Here is a 25,322-nt window from a genome sequence, read left to right as displayed (position 1 = left end):
TCTTATTTAACTTCTAGGTCTTGTTCTCAACTTTGGGTTAATTTATTTTTATTTAATTCACTTCAAACAGTATTGTGTACTTTCAACATGACAAAAACTAGGCCAGGAACTTTGCCAAGTACCGCGGATTCAAAGATGAATAAAATACATTCCCCACCTTTAATTATTCACAGTCAAGTAAAGAAAAACAACATAAGTAATTTCATGCAAAGAGAAAAGTACTATAATTCTAAATTCTACCTTCAGGGTAGAAAGGAAAACTTTAGAATAGCATATTAATAAAAAAGTATGAAGGGTTTAAAAGTAAAGGAAAAGACAGCAGCCTTGCTGACGAGGTGAGTCACCATCACCAGTGAGAAGTGTCCTTGATCTGCTCAGAGTTTTGGACTTCTCCCGAAAGGCAGCAGGAGACTGCCAAATGCTGCTGTTGTTGTTTTATTTTATTTATTTATTTATTTTTACCAAGGGAACATTAAGAGAAAAATTTATCTTTTGGAAAGCTCCCTCTAGCAGCAGTGTGGAAGACTGATTGTCCTGGAGTGAGGTAGTTACCAAAGTTTAAGTGAGAGATGGTAGACGACCAGAGAGGGTGGGAAGGAAATGAAGAGTGAAATTTGAGAAAAACGTCCGAGTTACAGCTTTCCCCCTTCATAATGACAAGGCTGGACAGCGAGTCCCAGTGACTGTAAAGATTTAGGATGTGAGAGAGTAGCATGGAAACATATACATTGCCATATGTAAAATAGTGGCAATTTGCTGTATGACAATCTGCTGCTCTATGACAACCTAAAGAGGTGGGATGGGGTGGGAGGTGAGAGGGAGGTTCATCAGGTAAAGGGATATACTTATCCTACGGCTGATTCATGTTGATGCTTGGCAGAGACCAACACAATATTGTAATGCAGTTATCCTCCAATTAAAAATAAATTTAAAAAAGATTTAGGATGTGGAGGTAAAGGGCAGGAAGGAAAGGAAGAATGCTTTTAGAATATTTGCTCCTCTTTAACTGGAGCAGTAAGTAATACTAGCCCAAGGGAAGTAAGCACCTTTCAAAACTTTATTAATCTCGCAAGCCTCAGTGTATTTTTTTTTTTTTTTTACTTACAAGAAATAGTTCCTAAATCAGGTGCTCTAAGATCCTACTTTTTCTTTCTCTCTTTCTCTCTCTCTCTACACACACACACAAAACTGCATAGTTTTGTGAAGTCATGCTAGTTAAAGGGACTACCCTCCCCAGTAAAGCAGTAATCTTTGAAAACAGGAAACCTGTCTTATTCATCTTATTATTTCTAAGACTTAGCACAATGCATGTCATTAGACATAATCAATCAGTACTACTGAAATAAATGTACCTGAGGAATTATACATGCATATTGACTCAGAGAACTTTTGGATATCAAGCAGCAAGAGTGGCAAGCGGAAAAAACAAATACTGAGAAGCAGTAGAGCTCACCATGATGTGATAAGAATCATTCATTAGGCATTTTGCCCTACACTGCCCTCATACTTACCTTTCAACTCTGTATATCTAGTCAAGTTGCTTCCTTTGTTAGAACCCATCTATCCTCCATTACTTTCTAAAGGAGATTCAACTTCTTTAGTAGAAACAAAGTCATTCAAGATCTAATAACTGTTTACATCTGGTAGCTTATTGAAGCTCATCACCAGCCAAGTTTCCACTTATAGCATACAGTTCAGCTAAATTCAGTGCTTGTATTTTTCTTACCCATCACGTTTATTCACTCCTTGATGTTTGATGTTTTGTACATGTTGCTTCCTCAAGTTGAACACTTCTGTTTATCTTTTAATGCTGAGTGCAAGTATCAAACCCTGGTAGAAGACTTCCTCGTCACTTCCTGTCTGAATAGGAGAAAGGAATGGTTTGGTCTTAGAACCATATGCAATTCTTGGCCTGTCAACATCATGTTCGATTCAATATGTACCTCTTATTGTTGCCATGAACATTTGACAGTATTGGACAAACCACCTTAAACTGAATAGTAAATAGCTGAATAAAAAGAAGAAATAAAAGGGAAACTCCCAGGTGTCACAAACAGAGAAGGAACTTGTGGCTAGAACAGTAACATTTTGAACTGATACAGTTGAAGCTGATAGCCAGGTATGATATGAGTCAGATATACTTCCTGAATGAGCTATGTTTTTAAAGCCCAGAATAGAATGGAGAAAATTTTGCAGCAGAAGTTTACAATATTTACTGGGCACCAAGTTCATATATATATAAACTTGTTCAGTTGCTAAAATTGTGTCCAACTCTTTGCAACCCCATGCACTATAGCACACCAGGCTCTTATGTCCATGGGGTTCTCCAGGCAAGAATACTGGAGTGGGTTGCCATTTCCTTCTCCATCATTTAGATACACACACACACACACACACACACACACACACACACATATAATGTGTACATATGAAGCCAAGGGATCAACAGCAAAAATAACAACAAAATCACTAATGACAAGTGGATATTCATTTAGTGAAAGCCCTGAAATTCAGGAGAGAAACAAATGCAAAACAAATCTGAAGAGAACCATTCTTGTATCCCCCAGGTTCATGCAACTGTACAACACTTAGAAAGATTCACAATAAAAATGTACATATCAAAAGACAGAATGATATTAAAGAATAAATGAAGGACAATAGTCTCCAAAATCATTAAGAAGTTTGAAAGAGACTGAAATCAGGAAGCATTTTATGTTTAAAGGAATAAAAGGAAAGTTTAAACTCACACATAATGACAACAATTTGGTTTGGAAATAAAGGAACATATCTGAAAAATGATTAAATAGAACTTTTAGCAATGGCATATAGTCAATAAAATGAAATCTTAATTGATAAGTTAAACAGCAGATCAAACATATCTAAATAGAAAGATTGTTTAAATGTAATTGAGATTTTAGAGAATTTAAAATATTCAACATAGAAGACTGAAGCACAAAACATATGGTGGAAAAAGGTTGAGAAATACACAAAATGGAATCAGAAGTGCCAACATATAAGTAAAGGAATTTCCAGAAACAGATAATATGTGAAAAGCAATATTTAAAGTTATAATTGCAGAAGGGTCCCCCGAATAGATAAAATAATAAAATCTCAAGTTAAAGAATCAAATGTTATCTTCACTAGAAAACAAAGGCAAGACAGTCACATCTACACATATAAAACTGAATAAGTCTGCAAATAGAATATTCAAGAAAAATTATATATTATTTTTAAAGATTTTAGAATTTTAACAATAGCTGACTTCTCAAGAAATAGAATCCTTAATACCCAGTATCTTCAAATGTCTAAGGAAAGTAACAATCAGTCAGAAATCTGGTATCAGGAATATAGTGGACAAAAATTCTCTTTGCTTTGGTAATTTACTGACTAGTGAAGAGTGAAGAGCACACAATGTTGTTCTCAGCTAAAGCTAAGCTTGGTGAATGGAGGAATATATTTGTGTATTTTTTGCGCTCTTGTATTCACTGCAAGCCCTGAAACTAACATGTGCCTTATTGATAGTCAATTCTCATAAATAAGTATTGATGAGAAGCGGGAACAGAAGAGGAAAAAAGATGGTGAGGGCGAAATAAAAATATTATTTTAAAAGGTCTGAAAAATATACTAAGATCTTTATTCAAAAGCTGCATAAATTTGTACTATAGTTGGTAATAACACAGAAAGAAAAAATGAACACAAAGTAATGGTAAGCAAATAAATTAGTAAACAGTTTGACTACAAAATAAAAGATTATATATATATAACCAAAACAACCATACTGATTAGTAGCAGGACGTTTATAAGTTAGATGTCATTTTAATACCAACCTACATGAAATAGGTAGTTCTTTTGCTTTTCTGGTTCTTGGAATATGCTAAAGCAGGGCAAGATACTGAAGTAACTTGAGATTTAGTTGACTACAATTTGCAAATTTCAATTTACTAATAACTAAAGTAATAGAAGGAGCTCAGCCCTGGGATTTCTTTGGAGGGAATGATGCTAAAGCTGAAACTCCAGTACTTTGGCCGCCTCATGCGAAGAGTTGACTCATTGGAAAAGACTCTGAAGCTGGGAGGGATTGGGGGCAGGAGGAGAAGGGGACGACAAAGTATGAGATGGCTGGATGGCATCACCAACTTGATGGATGTGAGTTCGAGTGAACTCCAAGGGTTGGTGATGGACAGGAAGGCCTGGTATGCTGCAATTCATGGGGTCACAAAGAGTCAGACATGACTGAGTGACTGAAATGAACTGAACTGAACTGAAAGTGATTAAGTCACTGAGCTTCCCTGGTGGCACAAATGTAAAAAATTTGCCTGCAATGCAGGAGCCTCAGGTTCTATCCCTGGGATAGGAAGATCCACTGGAGGAGGGCAGGGCAACCCACTCTAGTGTTCTTGCCCAGGAAATTCCATGGATAAAGAAACTTGGTGGGTTACGATCCGTGGGGTGCCAAAGAGCTGGACACAACTGAAGTGACTGAACATGCATGTAAAATAGTAGAGAATACGTAAATCCCAAGTGAATAAAGACAATATAAAACATGAAGGTGGAGGATGGTGACTACATGCTGACCACAAGCAAGGAGGCCCTAGTCAGGGTGGGACAGAAGGTTGAGATTCTGGAGATATCACCCTGATACAGCAATACCAATCGATCGGAAGAAAGTCACACACCCTGCAGCCCTCAAGCCCTCATCCCAGATTTTGCCTTTAAAAATCCTTCTCTAGAAACCATCAAGGAGTGGTCTTTTGAGTGTGAGATGCCCTTTTTGCTTGCTTGATGCCCTGCAGTAAAGCTTTCTCAGTTGCAATCTAACGTTTCAGTTTGTTTGTCCTCACTGTATTGCACACACAAACTTGGATGTGACAACAAGATGACTATTCTGAAAAAGTCAAAAGATAGTAAGAGTTGGCAAGATAGGGAAAAAAGGAAACCTTTGTGCACTGTTGGATGGAAATGTAATTGGTATGTGCATGTGTGCATGCTAAGTGGTTTCAGTGGTGTCCAACTCTGCATGATCCTTTGGACTGTAGCCCAAAAGGCTCCTCTGTCATTAGGATTCTTCAGGCTAAAATACTGGAGTGCATTGCATGTCCTCCTCCAGGGGGACTCAGGGATTGAACACGAGTATCTTATGTCTTCTGCATTGGCAGGTAGGTTCTTTACCACTAGCACCACCTAGGAAGCCCCATAATTGATATACCCATCATGAAAAACAATATGAAAATTCCTTAAGAAATTAAAAATAGAGCTAGCATGTGATTCAGAAATTCTACTTCTGAGTATATAACCCCAAATACAAAATCATTATCTTGAAAAGATTTCTGTACTTTCATGTTGATTGTAGTATCTACATTAGCTATTACATGGAAACAATCTAGGTGTCCATCAACAAATGAGCGAAAATTGTATGTGTGTGCACATTATGCAATGAAATGGGACACAATATACAGTAAAGCGTTTATTATTCAGCTTTGAAAGAGTAAGAAATCCTGTCATTTGCAATGACATCTATAAGCCTGTAGGACAGTAGTCTTGTATAGATGTGAGAGTTAGACTATAATGAAAGCTAAGCACCGAAGAATTGATGCTTTTGAACTGTGTTGTTGGAGAAGACCCTTGAGACTCCCTTGCACTGCAAGAAGATCCAACCAGTCAATCCTAAAGGAAATCAGTCCTGAATATTCTTTGGGAGGACTGATGCTGAGGCTAAAGCTCCACTACTTTGGCTACCTCATGCAAAGAACTGACTCCTTAGAAAAGACCCTGATGCTGGGAAAAATGAAGTCAGGAAGAGAAGGGTATGACACAAGATGAGATGTTTGGATGCATCACCGACTCAATGGACATGAGTTTGAGTGAGCTCTGGGAGTTGGTAATGTACAGGGAAGCCTGGCGTGCTACAGTCCATGGGGTCTCAAAGAGTCAGATATAACTGAATGACTGAACTGAACTGAACCGAGGACATAGTGACAAGTGAAGTAGGCTCAGCACAAAATGACAAATACTGTATAATTTCACTTACATGTGGAAGCTGAAAATGTCAAACTCATATACAAGTAGAAAGTAGAATGGTGGTTACTGGTGTTGGGGACATGCGTAATTTTCTCGATTCTGTCTTGTCACAACAAAAATTTGAAGCAGTGGACCAGCATTACAGCCCTCGAACAGACCGTGTCACAGATCTCGGACAGATCAGTGTCACAGCTCCGTGTTACAGCTCAGTTCTACTTAGAAAATAAAGGAAAATACATCCTCGAGGTGTGAAGGCATGCTGACCCAAAAGACGAGAAGGAAGAGAGAGAGAGAGACCCCCAGCCCTTTGGCTCCTCTTTCTATATGTTTTTTCTCCTTCCCCTGGGCCTGCTGTATGTAAACTGGGCTAGCCAGGAGCGCTGTTTGTTCTACCTGAGGTCCTCATTCTGATCCTCAGACCTTCCTTTCTTCTACTTTTGTGGATTTTTCCCTTCCTTGTCTTTTAGCCACCACCATTCTGGACTCCTTTTTCCTATTCTAACTACCTAACATTCCCCCCTCGAGAGATGCGAGGCCCAATTCTTTGGGAATAGGGGCATCAAGGTCTCTCTGGCTACTTCCTGCTGAGCTGGGATGGCGAGGGGCATTGGGCTCCCCCTCTTGCTAGTCTCAGGCCTCAGCGTCCTTATAGCAGTGTCCATCTAAGGGTGAGTGATATTTTCCGTGGTTGGCTGTAGTTCTATATATCCTTGTTGAACTGGCACCGCATGCTGTAGCTTGTTGACCTGGGCAGAGACAAAATGGGTTAGACAATTGATAATACATGGAGCAATCACAAGCAGCAACAATATGGTATGACAAGGACTAGTAGGGGCATTAGCCAACTCCAAATTTCCATCGCCAGGATGGCTCAAGTCCCTCCTTATTCAGGGATCGGAAGATCTATCTCCTGTATGTTTTAGAGTATAACCCCTGCCAAGCTGTGTTGGCCCTTTAGAGCTGTCCTGAGAAATCTTATCCCCATAAACTAGATTTGGGGGGTGTTCATTAGCATGGCACTCATTTGTAGTTCTGAATAGGTATCTGAGATCTCCCAGGGGCTCACAGGTTTATTGAGTGTCCTCTTCTGTTTCATCCTATGGTTTGACTCTTGAGTAGTGAATCCAGGAAGCATGTTGGTAACTTGACAGCTGTGGGGGTAGAAAGGATTACAGGGGGCTGTATTCCATATGAGCTGGAGTTGAACCTTTAGGAACCCATCTTTCCAGATTTTGATTAGGACCTGAGTCCATGGAGCATATAGTGGTGACTCCTTAGAATCTTTTGGGTCCTGGTTCACACCCCACAGCATATATCCTGTTGGAATTGACCAATGGCCATAGTATAAGACTGGAGGGTCTGAGCCTCTGGATCTAGGAAGAGGTCATTGACATAAACAAAAGGTCTCCCATATAGCATCTCATAAGGATTAAGACCAACCTGTTCCTTAGGGGTAATATGGGTGCAGAGGAGAGCTATTGGTAAAGCATCCTTCCATCCCAGGGAGGTCTCCTGGGTTATCTTTTTTTATCACTGATTTTAAGAATTGGTTGGCTCTTTCTACTTTTCTTGAAGACTGAGGCTTCCAGGCACAATGGAGATAATAAGTAATGTCCCATTGTCACTTTGTAAAGACCTTGGCAGAGCAAACCTCGGAATGATGTCATGGAGCAGTTTTTTACCACCTCCTCAGCTTTCTTAGTCCAGGTTGGAAAGCCTTCAATCCATAACCCCATGATGTATCTATCATATCTATTTATATCCTTGAGAAACTGGCATCTGGGTGAAGTCCATCTGCCAGCCCTCTCCTGGGTATGTCCCACATTGCTGGGCAGGCTGGGCCAATTGTGGTCTTTGAGCTCCTTGAGGGTTGTTTGATTGGCAACTGTGACAAGAGAAGACCACTTGCCTTACAGTCTTTTGGAGGCCTGTTCCTCTGAAGGACCTTTCTAGTAATCTTTGGAGGGCCTTCTCCCCTAAATGAGTGGTGGCTTGCAAGGAGTTAACCAACTTCCACTGGAGGTTCCCAGGCAGAAAAAGGCATCCCTCCTTTTGGAACCACCTCATATGATCTTCTTTAAAGCCCTCATTCTTAGCTTTAAGAGTCTCGCCTTCAGTATATGAAGGAGTTTCTGGCAAATTAGTCTGTGGAACTAAGGTGGCAACCCCTGGTAGTGGTCATTGTTCTGGAATGCTGCTTTCTTAGCTGCCTGATCAGCGGCTTGGTTCCCTCATGCCACATCCATGCTCCCTTTTTGGTGTCCTTTATAGTGGGAGACTGAAACCTCAGCAGGTAGATAGACTGCCTCCAAGAGTCTAAAGATTTGATCACCATATTTGATTGGGGACACTCGGGTGGTCACTTGTCCTCTTTCTTTCCAAATAGCAGCATGCGCATGTAGCACCAGAAAGGCATACTCGGAGTCAGTGTAAATGGCCACTCTTTTTCCTTTTCCAGCTCTAAAGCTTCCAGTCTAAAGCTCGACTCAGGGCTATGAGCTCAGCTAACTGGGCTGAAGTACCTAGTGGCAAAGTCCAGATTGGTAAACTTTTGGAGGGCCTCTTTTAGCCTTTCCAGAAAGGCAGTGGGGTTCGTGTTGGGCTCCTGAGTTATTGCTAAGACCTGGGCATAGCTGATTACTTTTTGCTGGGCTGCTTTCAGTCCTGCCTTCACACAGATCAGAAAATGATCCCTTTCCCAGGTATCATGCTCAGGGTCATTATAATTCCAATTAGGATCTGAGGAGGGACTGCAGTTTCCCCTACTGCGTGTTTATCGCTTAACACGTGAAGCCCCGTTGCATACCTTCGGGCTTCCTTTAAGACCCTAGGACGCTCAGGGTCAGATAAAGTTTGACTAAATACTGGATGATGTCCTTCCATGTTAAGTCAAAGGCCAAGGTAATGTGTTGGAATGTATCTATATATTTGCCTGGGTCATCTGTATAGCTTCTTAGGTCTTGTTTAATCTGTCTTAGTTCTCAGAGGGAGAAAGGCTTATGGACCCCGAGTTGATCCAAATGCTCCTGCAGTTTCAACTAAGGGACATACTCGTGTTGGCTTTTGTGGAGGGGATGCTCCCGGATATGGGGGCACATTTGCATACAAGGAAGGAGCCCCAGGCAACTCGGGAGCTGTGGGAGGTGAGCCTTCAGGGGTGGGGAGGGGGGCGGTTTCTTTTGGTTGCCTGTGCCTAACACCATTTGCCTAGTAGGCTCACTTTTAGGGCATACAATAATCCTGTACTTAAACAGAGATCCTTCATATCTCTTAGTCGGAAGAAAATTTGGACATAGGGGATCTCTGTCCATTTCCCGTGTCTTTTGCAGAATAATTATAGCTGCAGGATGGTATTGAAATTTAAACTCTCATCCTCAGGCCAGTGTTCCTTGTGCCCCAGAGGATACTGTGGCCAAACAGTGGCACAAAAGCATTTTAAGTGACTTCTCCTTAGAGTTAGAGGATTGATCAGCTTCCAGTTATCAAGTATGCAATCTCAAGGTCATCTGCCAGGAAGTGGATTGGTTATTTCCCATGAAAGACAGTCATGACAGGGAGAAAAGAAAAGAGAAATAAAGGAAAAGAAAAAACTAATAGGCCTCCTTCAATTTCCATGGGAGGACTTCCTTAAGGGGTGAGCCTTTTTGAGGCTTATCCTACCCAATACTGTTGCAACCTGAGAACCAGGCATTCCTGGGCCAGGGTACAGATCCCCAGGAAAGCTGAGGCATGACAGCCTCCTGGAGATCTAATCTCTGGGCAGGTTGAGGCAGGTCGGCATCCAGAGAACTGAGTCCCTGGGCAGGTCGAGATGTGATGACCTCCTGAGACCCCTTGACTGGCGGATCCCCAAGCAGGTTGAGGCATGACAACTTTTTGAGGACCAGATCCCTAGGCAGGTCAAGGCAGGTCGACCCCCTGAGACCCCCAGACTGGAGTTGGGCATCCCCAAGGTCTCCAGTGTGACCAGTGTTGGGTAGGATTAAGGGTTGTAATGTTAACTCATTGCCAGTTTGTTCATCGCAGATGGTAATAGGTATCATGATGTAAGGCAATCCAAGGCTGTTCCCTGAGATTGCAAACCTGGTGAAACAGTCATAAGCCTTATCCTCTTACAGCTATAAGGGAATGTAAGTCACTGATTTCCTCCCCTAGTCCTCCATAAAAGCAGCTTAGGGTGTTTCCAATGGTAAACATTTAATTGTCATAGACCCACTTTAGGTAATTACAGAAATAATGACAAAGGAGTGGGTTATCTGGTCCTGTTAGGGGAATTCAGTTCAGTTCAGTTGAGTTGCTCAGTCATGTCCGACTCTTTGCGACCCCATGAATCGCAGCACACCAGGGCTCCCTGTCCATCACCATCTCCTGGAGTTCACTCAGACTCACGTCCATCGAGTCCGTGATGCCATCCAGCCATCTCATCCTCTGTCGTCCCCTTCTCCTCCTGCCCCCAATCCCTCCCAACATCAGAGTCTTTTCGAATGAATCAGCTCTTCGCATGAGGTGGCCAAAGTACTTGAGCTTCAGCTTTAGCCTCATTCCTTCCAAAGAACATCCAGGACTGATCTTTAGAATGGACTGGTTGGATCTCCTTGCAGTCCAAGGGACTCTCAAGAGTCTTCTCCAATACCACAGTTCAAAAGCATCAATTCCATACATGACCACTGGAAAAACCATAGCCTTGACTAGACGGACCTTACTCGGCAAAGTAATGTCTCTGCTTTTGAATATGCTATCTAGGTTGGTCATAACTTTTCTTGCAAGGAGTAAGCATCTTTTAATTTCATGGCTTCAATCACCATCTGCAGTGATTTTGGAGCCCCAAAAAATAAAGTCTGACACTGTTTCCACTGTTTCCCAATCTATTTCCCATGAAGTGATGGGACTAGATGCCATGATCTTCATTTTCTGAATGTTGAGCTTTAAGCCAACTTTTTCATTCTCCTCCTTCACTTTCATCAAGAGGCTTTTTAGTTCCTCTTCACTTTCTGCCATAAGGGTGGTGTTATCTGCATATCTGAGGTTATTGATATTTCTTCTGGCAATCTTGATTCCAGCTTGTGTTTCTTCCAGTCCAGCGTTTCTCATGATGTACTCTGCATAGAAGTTAAATAAGCAGGGTGACAATATACAGCTTTGACACACTCCTTTTCCTATTTGGAACCAATCTGTTGTTCCATGTCCAGTTCTAACTGTTGCTTCCTGACCTGCAGACAGATTTCTCAAGAGGCAGGTCAGGTGGTATGGTATTCCCATCTTCTGAAGAATTTTCCACAGTTTGTTGTGATCGACACAGTCAAAGGCTTTGGCATAATCAATAAAGCAGAAATAGATGTTTTTCTGGAACTCTCTTGCTTTTTTAATGATCCAGCGGATGTTGGCAATTGGATCTCTGGTTCTTCTGCCTTTTCTAAAACCAGCTTGAACAATACGGAGTTCACGGTTCATGTATTGCTGAAGCCTGGCTTGAAGAATTTTGAGCATTACTTTACTAGCCTGTGAGATGAGTGCAATTGTGTGGTAGTTTGAGCATTCTTTGGCATTGTCTTTCTTTGGGATTGGAATGAAAACTGACCTTCTCCAGTCCTGTGGCCACTGCTGAGTTTTCCAAATTTGCTGGCATATTGAGTGCAGCACTTTCACAGCATCATCTTTCAGGATTTGAAACAGCTCAACTGGAATTCCATCACCTCCACTAGCTTTGTTCATAGTGATGCTTTCTAAGGCCCACATGACATCACTTTCCAAGATGTCTGGCTCTAGATTAGTGATCACATCATCGTGATTATCTGGGTCATGAAGATCTTTTTTGTACAGTTCTTCTGTGTATTCTTGCCACCTCTTCTTAATATCTTCTCCTTCTGTTAGGTCCATACCATTTCTGTCCTTTATCGAGCCCATCTTGGCATGAAATGTTGCCTTGGTATCTCCAATTTACTTGAAGAGACCTCTAGTCTTTCCCATTCTGTTGTTTTCCTCTATTTCTTTGCATTAATCACTGAAGAAGGCTTTCTTATCTCTTCTTGCTATTCTTTGGAACTCTGCATTCAGATGCTTATATCTTTCCTTTTCTGCTTTGCTTTTTGCTTCTCATCTTTTCACAGCTATTTGTAAGGCCTCCCCATACAGCCATTTTGCTTTTTTGCATTTCTTTTCCATGGGGATGGTCTTGATCCCTGTCTCCTGTACAATGTCATGAACCTCATTCCATAGTTCATCAGGCACTCTATCTATCAGATCTAGGCCCTTAAATCTATTCCTCACTTCCACTGTAAAATCATAAGGGATTTGATTTAGGTCATACCTAATGGTCTAGCAGTTTTCCCTACTTTCTTCAATTTGAGTCTGAATTTGGTAATAAGGATTACATGACCTGAGCCACAGTCAGCTCCTGGTCTTGTTTTTGTTGACTGTGTAGAGCTTCTCCATCTTTGGCTGCAAAGAATATAATCAATCTGATTTTGGTGTTGACCATCTGGTGATGTCCATGTGTAGAGTCTTCTCTTGTGTTGTTGGAAAAGGGTGTTTGCTATGACCAGTGCATTTTCTTGGCAAACCTCTGTTAGTGTTTGCCCTGCCTCATTCTGCATTCCAAGGCCAAATTTGCCTGTTACTCCAGGTGTTTCTTGACTTCCTACTTTTGCATTCCATTCCCCTATAATGAAAAGGACATCTTTTTTGGATCTTAGTTCTAAAAGGTCTTGTAGGTCTTCATAAAACTGTTCAACTTCAGTTTCTTCAGCGTTACTCGTTAGGGCATAGACTTGGATAACTGTGATATTGAATGGTTTGCCTTGGAGAAGAACAGAGATCACTCTGTCGTTTTTGAGATTGCATCCAAGTACTGCATTTCGGACTCTTTTGTTGACCATGATGGCTACTCCATTTCTTCTGAGGGATTCCTGCCTGCAGTAGTAGATATAATGGCCATCTGAGTTAAAGTCACCCATTCCAGTTCATTTTAGTTCACTGATTCCTAGAATGTCGACGTTCACCCTTGCCATCTCTTGTTTGACCACTTCCAATTTGCCTTGATTCATGGACCTGACATTCCAGGTTCCTATGCAATATTGGCCTTTATAGCTTCGGATCTTGCTTCTATCACCAGTCACATCCACAGCTGGGTATTGTTTTTGCTTTGACTCCATCCCTTCATTCTTTCTGGAGTTATTTCTCCACTGATCTCCAGTATAAGTGGGGTGGAGTAATGCTACCTATAAGGGGGAAGGGTCCTGGTTGTAGGAGTTAGTAATTGGCTTAAGAACAAATTGATAAGAGGCAACAGACCAGATGACCAGATGTTCCATAAAAGTGGAGTGGAGATTTGATTTGATGGGGCCGGGTTGGGGGGGGGGTGGTATATGTTTGTAACTTTAGGAGAAGGGTGGTAAGGGTTTGGGCCCAATTGGTCTGCAGGGCTAACTTCCAAAGTGGCAAGCATTATCCCTGAAAGCCCGATTGCCTTTGAAGAGATGCCAACAGATGGACTTCTCACAGGCATTGTGTGCCTGTCTCCCACCCTAGCAGGTTCACTGAGAGATGCTGTTGTTGCACATGTTGTAGGAAACATGGAAGATGAAGGCCTGAATATCTAGAGGGATTGGATATTATACAGTATTTCCCTCCCAAGGGCCAGCTATTTTCTAGTTGTCCTTCCAGAAGATTGTAGAGGCAACACTGTGGGCCTGGAAGGGGCTCAGGAAAAGAGCATGAAACGGGAGGGAAGGGGGCAGGGCACAGCTTTTGAAAGAATGACATAGAACAAGGGTATAACATAAACCGATTAAAATCAACTGGGTGCAAGATGACAAATCAAATTCAACTAAACCTTGATCCCCAATCTGCAAGCTAGATGACACATCCAGGTGGCAGGACAGTTCCAAGGCACTGTCAAAAGACAGAGGAGTGGGTGGTTCCCCAGTGGTTGGGATGATTCTCCCACTCATTAGCATATGAATTCACCCAGCTAGCAAAAACTAGCCACACTACATCCCATGGCCAAAGCACTTGCCCCTGCAATGGCCCACACCCTGCTGAGTGTGCTTCTCTCTGAATCCAAACAAGTCCACCTCTTTCCTATCCCATCACTGTGTCTCTAACTGAATATTTGCAATGAGACATCAGAGCCTGAGTTTCATTAGGTCCTGAAGCCAGGCATCGTGGGTTTTGGCTGGGCTCAAGTCCCAGGAGAGAGCAGCTGAAGGACAGAAGGAAAAATGTGCCAAGGAATCCCCTTCATAATCTGCCAGAAAATCTGCTAAATACCTGACCTGTGCTCACAGTTTTCATTGGCCTGATCCTTGGCACAAAGACGATTAAGGACAGAAGAACCCCCACCGGCTTGGGTAACAGCTACTAGAGTGCAGAGGATAGTGGATCCTTCAGGACACACTGAGGAGTAGCCTCTCCAGAGTCCCTCAGTTGTACCCACTGCCACTCACAGGGGTTGGGGAGGGGGGGGGCAGGGTTTGAGGAAATAAGGAAAGAGAGATGTAAAGGAATTAAGATTGTAAAGGGATTAAGAGATTTTAAAGAAATTAAGGCATATGTCCTTCCAGCCATAGGCGTGAGGAACTCCTATCTTAACTGGAGGTCTTATGGAATCTGAGACTGAGCCACATGAGCTTTCTGCTGAGTTTGTTTTTTGCTGTCCCAGTTGGTTTCCAGCACACTGGGCTTCTTATCGCCCACCCTGTGCTGGGTTTTCTTCCTGTTCCACTTCCACTGTGGGAGCTTTTGCTGAGTTGGGTTCCTGCTGTGCTTGGCCTCCTCTTTGCAGGGGCCATGCAGAGGTTGTTTCAGCCAGGTTAAATTGGCGTCACGGCACCATAGATGTCGGGAGAGTGTGTAATTTCTTCTGTTCTGTCTCCTCACAGCAAAAATTTGAAATGACAGACCAGCATTAGAGCCCTTGGACAGACCGTGTCACAGCTCTAGGACAGATTAGTGTTACAGCTCCATGTTACAGCTCCATGTTACAGCTCCATGTTACAGCTCAGTTTTATTTAGAAAATAAAGGAAAATACATCCTCGAGGTGTGAGGGCATGCTGACCCAAAAGACGAGAAGAGAAGAGAGAGAGGAGCCCTTTGCTCCTCTTTTTATATGCTTTCCCCCCCACTCCTGGGCCTGCCCTGTGTAAACTGAGCTAGCCAGGAGTGCTGTCTGTTCTACCTGATAACCTCACTCTGGTCCTTGGACCTTCCTTTGTCCTACTTTTGTGGATTTTTCCTTCCTTGTCTTTTAGCCACCTCCATTCTAGACTCCGTTTTTCTATTCTAACTGCCTAACAACTGGAAATGGAGATCATAGATATTAGTCAGATGTTACAAACTTTCCATTAAGCAGCATGAATAAATTCTGGGGATCTAATATACCAAGTGATAACCACAGTTAACAATACTACTTTTGTTACCTAAAATTTCCTAAGAGGGTAGATCTTTAATATTCTCATCTCACACACACACAAATAATAACTGTGAATCTGTGGATATGTTAATTAGCTTGATTGAGGTAATCATTTAACAATGCATATGCATATCAAACTATCACATTGTAAATTTAAGTATATACTAATTTTGTCAATTATGTATCTCAGTAAAGCTGGAGTGAGGAAGAAACTTAAGGCCAGTCACAATTTTATGAATGATGTTCTTACATTTTTGAAAAATGAGTATATTACCTGGAATGTATATGTGGTAATTATATTAACATATCTAAAATACTTTGTGTTAAAAGTTTCAAAAGAAAAAAAAAGTCTGAGATTATGATGCATAAGTAATGAAATATTTTTCATGATTTCATTAGTATTCTTCTTAGGAATTTTTATAGAACTGAAACAGATTTTTAAGCTAAAAGAGATGTATGTACCTATAAATAGTTATCCCAAAAGTCACAAACTAAATAGAAGCAAGCTGTTATTTGATAGCCAAAGATGTCACATAATTAATCCAGTGGACAGTAGCCTTCTCTTGGGAAATCTTGTTTGGTCCTTTAGAAGTTATCCCACCATCACCCTTATACAGACATACTCACTGAGGAAAAAGACAGCTTTATTGCTGGCTATTTAACACTTAAAAGAAGTGACATTTTCTCAATTAAGCCTTTTGTATTTTAGGTATTTTAAAACACACTTGGTTAGTCTCTATTCAATGTATATAAGGTACAATCAATTGAAAGCTTTCTGATACTTCTAAAAGACTAACAAGAAATAGTAGAGAAAAAGAATTTAGTTTTGTTTAACTGTCTTAACAACGTTTGGCAAAAACATTTAAAGTGCTATTTTTCAAAGTCAGTTTATTTTTGGGGAGTGGGGACAGGTAAGCTTTTCTTCTTTGGAGTAGAAAAACTGTCAAGGAGTGAAAAAAAAAAAAAAGTAACCTTTTAGTTCTTAGGGCCTTATCTAATCAATTTAAAACAAATTCTTTTTTGAGAATAAAAATAAGTTTAACATAAAACACTAAAACGGATTTAAAAGAGTGCAAATATAGTTTCTTTTTAAATTATATTCACTTTTTCTTTGAACAGACATCTCAAATTTAGTGAGAGAACCCATATCCTTCTTAAAAGGTTATTTCCTTGATTTTTTTTTTCCATATCTGTTCAATTTTCTTGAAGAGATTGTCTAAAATTCAGGCTATGTTTGGGGAAAAGAGGGTATAGGGGTAAATTGGAGAATCTACAATTCTCATTTTATTCTGGAAGATAATTCTGTTTTCAGTGTGGAACAGGTATCAGGAAAATTTAGCAAAGAAACAGAATGAAGAAATGGTACAGTCGCCAAACTTCTCCCAGTACAGGTCATCACTGCATGGATTCATTGTTTGGCTTAAAAAGAATAGTGAAAACAGCAAGCATTCAATTCAAATGTAAGAACACATACACCTAAAAAATTGATTTATAAGACAAAGAATGAATGCATCCCTTCAGCTAGATTTAGCTTCAGTGCCTGCTTTCTCAGTCCTGTCTGTCTCTGTGCAACCCCAAGAACTGTAGCCCACCAGATTCCTCTGTCCTTAGAATGATCCAGGGAAGAATACTAGAGTGGTTGCCATTTCCTACTCCATTGGATCTTCCTGACCCAGGGATTGAACCTGTGTCTCTTGCATCTCCTGCATTGGCAGGCAGATTCTTTACCACTACACCACATGGGAAGCCCCTTAGCGTGAGTAGCTTTACACTAAGAATGATTGAATGAAGTTTCATTAGAGTTGAAAAGAAGGTGGTCAGGGACTGGTGGTAGGTAAGACGAAGATTCATCAAGTGCTGATGAGGAAGTATTTGAAAGCAGACAGATTATAAAAGCAAATCTTTCGTCTTCATATGTGTATCTAGAAGATACTTTAGGTTTATCTTTGTACTTGCTATTATAAATTCACAGTTCTTGATATTTCAAACCATGAGTTCAATTTAAGTCCTGAGGTTCCCTTGTTTATTGTTGGTGCAGTAAATTTAAAGGAAATTATGTAATAAAAATTATCTTGCCAAGACTTATTTATTTCAGTAAAAACAAGACAGTTGTATGACATAATTAAAAATGGATACTTTTCATAAGAGGAAAGAAAAACTGTATTTTTTCCACTTACCTTACTAATAGATCATTTAATTGTTTAAGGTGGCAATATAATCATCTAAATATAGTTTTTCAGTTTCAGCTCTGAAAATGTTTCACATAAGATATAAGTTGAAGTTATAAGTCAGTTTCTAGTATAGCTCTTTTTAACAGTCCTTCTAAAGCTAGTGGATATGTCATTTTTGCATCCTTCCCTTCTTATTTTCTGCTTCCTGAAACCTGAAAATGCTGGGATTGAAGTAACAATATTCCAAACAACTTAAAGGTAGAAATCATTTGCTTTGCGTGGGTAATCAGAAGCATTCCTGGTTCTTTGATGACCACAAAGCTGCCAAGCAGCCCAGAACTTCTTATCTCAGTCTCACCTGAACTATCTCTGTATCTATCCATCTAGCTGTCTGTCTATATTTGTGGTTATTATTATCTGTGTTGTTTGCATTTGGACCTCATCTAACTTCTGGAAACAGTCATGATGATGAGGATAGCACTGAACACAGTACACTGTTTGCACCAACCTTTCTTAAAGTTTGATAATTTCAATAGACAGTTTTCATTTGCTGATTCCTATGAATCAGTTAATCCAAACACATGGTTCCTGCCAATTCCACATTATTTATTCATCAGATATTTATTGAGTCTGGCATTGCTTTAGGTGCTGGAGATAGTAGCAGGAGAAAAAACTTTCCCTCTACCCTATAAGGTTTAACACTGGGACTCTCAAATTAAATTGACAAAAAAAAAAAAAAGTTAAACAGATTTATTTTATTTTTATGTGTTTGAAGCCTCCATAGAAAAAAAGTGGGTTCCCAAGCAATGGTTAGACTTGGAAGCTTATATTTTTAACAAAAGGGAATACACTGTGGGCTAGACAAAGAAAGGGAAATTTGGATTTCTGGGAGGGTAAATATAAGGGGAAATTAGTGGAAAGTAAAGGCTATTTTAGTAAGCTTTTTGTTTTGTGGGTTTTCATTTTTGATTTTGCTTTATTTTTGGTGATGACTCGTCTTAATGTTGATTCTCCATCTTCTTCATGGCCATAAAACTCTCTCAGAGAAAGGATTTCGGGCAGTCCTCATTTCTCTGAAGTTTCTGTCTTTAGTCACAGAAGGGAAGTTCTAAGAAGGCTTCTTTCTGGGTCTGTTGATTCTTAATTACCTTCAGCTCAGAATAATCCATGTTCAAAAGTGGCATATGACAAGGTGGTATATTCTGAGTTCCTACAGGATAAATTACAATATAAAAACAAACAGGGCCTCTGCCCCTTGAGGGACCTAAACTGATAATAATTTTTGTCAATAATGTTAGAAGCACATATAGGATAGAATCTGTGGCACTTGCTAGAAAAGAGAGAAACTCATCAGCATCAGATAGTGTTAAAGGAGGTAGGGAGGGTAGCAGGGCTAGGAATGAAACAGCAGGTACAATTCTCTCACAACAAAAAATTCTTTAGCAAAGAATAATTATCAACCCTAAAAAAGGCACTGCATATTTCTTAAAGGATATTCTAAAATGAGATAGAAAGTGGACAAAGAAACATGTGAGAAAGATCTGATAATGTAAGATTTGTTACTAGCAAAGAAATAGTGGAAGCCTTGTGTGTTTAAGGGAAACAAAAACTATGATGCCTGGAGTATCTTGGACATGGCATGTACTGTGTATGTGAATGTGTGTGTGTGTGTGTGTGTGTGTGTGTGTGTGTGTGTGGGCATACACAACAGGAAAGTATAATCAGAAAGGCCATAAGAAGGAGTGTGAATTTTAGATTTTTATTTAGGTATAATAGAAATCCATCAGAGTGTTGCTGATTGTAGATTTATCTGAGATAGATAAACATTTCTATATATGTTTTGCAAATACTAATACAAATGAATTTAGGGAATGGAATAATCATATCTAGTTAGAAAGACAAAGAAAAATAAGTATCATTACATATTTTTCTTTAAAATAGACTTTGTTTAATTTTCAAGGAGACAGATGTCCAATTCATTCTTTAAAGTCTACCTGAAATACGTCTTTCTATTTTTTTTAAGTTACTCTGATTTATCTGCTTTGTGCTTTCTACCTTGCTAAAATAGTTTTTCTCCTATTGCCCCAAAGTTCTTTGATCTTTAATATCCTCTTAGATTATAGTAGAGATTTATTATATCTCTCTAAGCTCCAGGTACTCTAAAACTACTCTATTACAGCACTATTCACACAGGGCTGAAGGATAAAAGTTCTGGATCCAGACTACCTGGTTTGAATCTGTGCTCTCCATATACTATGAGGATTGGGCAAATTACTGAACTTCTATTTGCTCTAATTTTTTCATGTGTAAGAGAAGAATAACAATATTATCTATAAATGAATTAATACATGTAAGTAGTAAAAAGCAGTGTCTGATAAATAAATATGCTAAAATATATATTAACTCTTTCTCTTATGATTACTATTGCATTTTAGATATACTGGAGATGACATATGATTTGTGTGACCAAACAAACTCCCCTTATAAAACATACCAGATGACAATCACAAAGACATCTACTACATAGTTCACCCCAACAGAGATTACAGCATTCACTTTTCAACTTTAGAAACATTCTTCTAACTAATCAGAATGCTATTTCAGAATGTAAACTTGATCATAGTTCTCTGTTTTTAAAATGCTTCAGTTTCTCTTTTCTTTAGAAAATTCTCTGTGACTTGAGCAGCCCTCATCATTGATATCATCGTAGATGACTATCATTGTCTTTTTCATCATCATCACCATTGATCATTTTCATGTCCTAAAACTTGTGCTGGGTTTCCCTGGTGGCCCAACTGGTAAAGAAGCTGCCTGCAATGTGGGAGACCTGGGTTTGATACATGGGTTGGGAAGATCCCTTGGAGAAGGGAAAGGCTACCAACTCCAGCATTCTGGCCTAGAGAATTCCATGGACTCTATATCCATGGGGCCACAAAGAGTCAGACATGACTGAGCAACTTTCACTTTCAAGGCGTGTACTGAATATTTTATCTACATTTTTTCTTTTAATCCTCACAAAATCTCATGAAGTGAATATTTTTAATCTATTCATTTATGAAATGAGGAAAACTGAGGGTAAGAGAATTTAGACTACTTGCATAAATCATATAATTTCCAAGAGATAGAGCCAGATTTCAAAGCCTGAGAGTCTGATATCAGAGCCCGTGGCATTGAACTTAAGTTGTATTACCTCTCCATAAACATGTTGATTAGAAGAAAAATGAACTATATGATTAAATGCCTTTTCTTACCTTTTTGCTACATTTCAGTCTCATTTCCTGCCCCCTCCCACATCACTGTGTACAATGCAGACCTTCTGATATTATTTTCTTTGCACTGAAATGTTTATTTTGTCTCTCAACTTTCACACACGCTGGACCCTCTTCCTGGGGCATTTTCCCTTGTGCAATTTCCCTGAATGATACCTCATCTTCTATGAAGTAATAACTTCAATGGCACTTGTTCTGTTACACTTTTTATTATCTGCTCCACATGGCTCAAACAGTAAAGTGTCTGCCTGCAATGCAGGTGACCTGTGTTCCATCCCTGAGTCAGGAAGTCCTGGAAAAGGAAATGACAACCCATTCCAGTACTCTTGCCTAGAAAATCCCTTGGACGGAGGAGCCTGTTAGGCTACAGTCCATGGGATTGCAAAGAGTTGGACATGACTGAGCAACTTCACTTTCTTACCACTTTTATTTGTTGCCCCATTCTGTTCACACAGTTATAGTGTTTATCACATTCTAAGAATCAGTTTACATATCTGAGTCTTCCAACTAGACTGTAGGTTCTATTAAGACAAATAAATGTCCACCTTCTATACTGCTGAATTACTACTGTATTAGCACATAATAAATGCTTGAGGATATAAAGGAAAACTTGCAACAGATGGAGTTAGACAAGGAAGACTTTATTCAGACTATTGCAAAAGGGGGAGATATTGAACCTAACTGCTGAAATACAGGGTAAGGACTTTTTAAAGGTTGGGATGAGCTGGTGAAAAACTACTAGAAGATATTGAGGAGAGGTTAGTCAGTGTGATGAGGTCATCTGTGCTTGTCACTAGTGCTTATTATTAGGCTCAGATTCACATGTAAAAACTGGGAGATGAGGTGCTATCTTTCTTGATGATTACATCTCAAAAGAATGGCTCCCAAGTCTTTGAGAAAGACATTCCTGGGTCGTTAAATCTGGTGAGACATTGGGAAAAGATCTCAAAGGGCCAGAGCAATAATTCACAATTGCAAGCTTAAAGTAAATGCTCTGAGAAAAGGGAGGTCAGGAAGAAACTTGTGTAAAGTTTAGCGAAGCCAAAGGGAATTGTAAGGCCAACTTAGTCAAGATCTATTTGTTAGATAAATGGATAATAAATCAGAAAATTTGACCACTTCATACTACAGTTAAAAAAAAAAAAAGCGTGACATGTACTGATTGAGAACGTTTGCATGACTTTGTATTTATAGTTTAGATACACACATGACATTTGCTTTTAAAATATTCAATCTAATTGTTCTGATTACCTTTGCATATTTTTCTAAATCATAAAAATAAACTAACATTATTATAATATAGTACTTCACAAGTAGATTAATGTTTTGGTTAAATATTTTAGTTCTCAAATACTGCAGTTTCTAAGAAATTACTGATGATGTTAGAGTGCATTGTAAATAAATAACTCAATATAAACATAGTCCTTGGTTAGAGCACAAATAATTTTAAATGGTGTTTAATATTGCTTAAATTATTGTGGCTGTAAAGAACATCCATCTAATATAATTAAACCTGTGTAATTTCAAAGAAGGTAAACTTAACAGCTACATTAATATTCCCCAGAGTGTCACTGAATATGGTATTGGTTATGTTTTCAAAGTAGTTTTGCTTTCCTTTTTGGACATTAAGAATTTTATGAATTATTTGAAGTATAGGATAGCAGTTAGTTTAGCTATATATATACCATATTGTTCAGTTTAGTTCAGTAGCTCAGTCATGGCCAACTCTTTGGGACCCCATGAACTGCAGCATGCCCGATTTCCCTGTCCATCACCAACTCCCAGAACCTGCTCAAGCTTATATTGTATATCCTTTAAATTATATATTTATATATATTTTTTCCTTTCCAGCATCACCCTTTCTCTCCCAATTCCAGAAGCCCAACCATGTGCATGTTTATAGAGGTTAATCTCAGGCCTGAATTTCATTAACTGACCATATCCATAGTTGAGTTTCTACAGTAATGAGTTCATTGGGCAGAAATTTTACAAAGGTATGGGGGGAAGGGAGGGGTAAACATTATCTACATTTGAAAGGACCAAATTTACAAATCAGTAGCTTTAATGAAATTTTTTTCTCCTTGATTAACTGGGGGTTTATTTGCATGCATTCTAAGTGGCAGTTCATGGGAAACTAAGATTTTTGTTATTCTGGTTTAACACAGACTCACCCAGAAAGCACAACCTTGATTTTGCATGAGAAGGACCATCGACAGAACCTAAAACGTGAGTCCTGTTGATTTATACTATTGAATTATATGCAATATTACTGCCCTTGTAATAAGATATGGCATTAATGAAGATATATAATGAAAGTATTGATTTACGTGTCAAGTCTAGACTATAAGAGGTATAGGAAGTAAGAACTGATTTGTCTTCATATCAACTTAAGGAATTTTAGTAATCAGTAGATACTTAACTTTGAAGAAGATAATATATGTGTGCTTTCATTGATACTTAATTTAAAGCATATAGCTTTATATAGTTTTAATAGTCCAATTTATTTATGGCTGATAAAATATATAAATATATTCCTTTTCAAATAAACAGTTCCGATGCTATTTTATGCATTTTTTAATCTTTTCTATAATTATTATCCCTAAGTACATAGAGTATGTATTTAGTGTCTCAGTTTTTCTCTGAGTTTTTTCAAAAGGAACAAGGAGTTGTTTCAAGATAAAAAAAGATCGGTGCATCTTTCTTCCTTGTTCGGCCACAGATCTTTCAGTTACTGACTAACTGTTGGCATCTCTTCTCCTGTTGGCTTCTGATAAGTCGTCTTTGATAACCTGCTGTTTTTTCTTGCACTTTGCCATGGCTACAACTCTAGGGTATCAGAACTGTCAAAAATAAAAGTAAAGAGTAGAGGCACAGAGCTTATGAAAGTTAGAGAAGACCTAAGGCCTGGTATCAGCTGAAGAATTTCTCTGCTGGCAGGTAGTTTTCACTTTACCCCATTTGCTGTCACAGTGTACAGTACCTGAAATAATAAGGGAATTTTCCGCCAATAATGGACGATGGGGGAGGTTTGCTTTGTGAGAATCTGCCAAGGCAACATGCCATGTGGCTTTATCTTTGAAAGTGAGCGTGAAACAAGCTTGCCTGGCTGCAGATAAGCGACTTAGAAAGAATCCTATTCAGATATACCTGTCACTAATTTATCTGGAGGTTTTGTGATTCATACATACTGCTCTGTGTGCGATGAAGCATTAAATTGGTTTCCTCTGGGAGCAGGTCACATTCAGGGGTCGTCAGGCCCGTGCTATGGGATGGTGCGTGCTTGATTCATATAACCTCTCACTACTGAATTTTTATCTGTTAGAAGGCTGGTAGTGTGAACATATGTTAGATGATCTCTTGCAAAGTTTGAACATCAAAGAGATTGACAAAAATTTATCTGTTAATATGCAAGTGTTTGTAATAAAAAATTAATCAACTTTTCTCCTGTTAGCACAGTCATTTATTCTGATAATTGAGTACAGATATGTTTCCCTATAATGGCCTTACTCTTGATGAGTGTATTTCTGTGGCTCCTTTATTTATTGAAACACAGGGATGTGTACTTAACTGCATTACTGTATGGTTTTAAAAAAATGCACAGTTTATTTGAAACAAGTCTCATGAAAGAAAAACTTTAGGAAACAAAGAGTTTTCCCATTTAAAATATAGTTTTCTACTGTGGCAATTCTACCTTATTACTCTATATATTTTGAAAGAAAATGGCATACCTTGGAAAATGAGACAGATAGTGTTTCAAATTTGAAAGGAATATAAAATAAAGATATTTAACGAATGCAAGAACAAAACCAAAAAAAAAACCCATTCTTCATTTTATTATTTCCATGATGGGGTACATAAAACTAAAACCTAATATCTTCCCTTGGGTTTTTAACTGTGCTCCATTTTGTGTAAAATTAAGTCAATAAATGACAAAGAAGTAGTTAAAGGAAAGCAAACTGTGAAATATTTCTAAAGTGTTTTTAGCATGCATGACAACAGTCTTAACAGTGGGCAAATTGGCAATATAAACTGATAGGTTTATTTTTTTAATTTAAAATTGTTTCTTCTGTATCACAATTCAATAAAAAAGAAGAGCAAAAAACTTTATCATTTCATGAAATAGCAAAATGAAATCTCTTACAACTGGATGAACATGATGACTTTGTGCTGCTTTTATATGGTATAAGTCTTTTGATTTTGTCCTAGTTGTAAACATGTGGAACATTTAATATAAAACTGGAATTTTCTTATTAATGAGTTAAAGCATAATTAGGCTATTACTGTAGGAACCAATAGGTCAATTATGCATAATTCATAATATTCAAATAAAATATTCTTCAAACTTCACAATCCATAATTCAGCTGTGATCTTAAAATCTTGTAAGGCTTCATAATAAACAGGAGTGTGAAATAAATATATTTAAGAATATTATTTTAAGACTTTGAAACAGTCT

This window comes from Capra hircus, chromosome 5, assembly GCF_001704415.2.
Source record: "Capra hircus breed San Clemente chromosome 5, ASM170441v1, whole genome shotgun sequence".
Classification (NCBI taxonomy): domain Eukaryota; kingdom Metazoa; phylum Chordata; class Mammalia; order Artiodactyla; family Bovidae; genus Capra; species Capra hircus.
Note: the sequence above shows the minus strand (reverse complement) of the source record.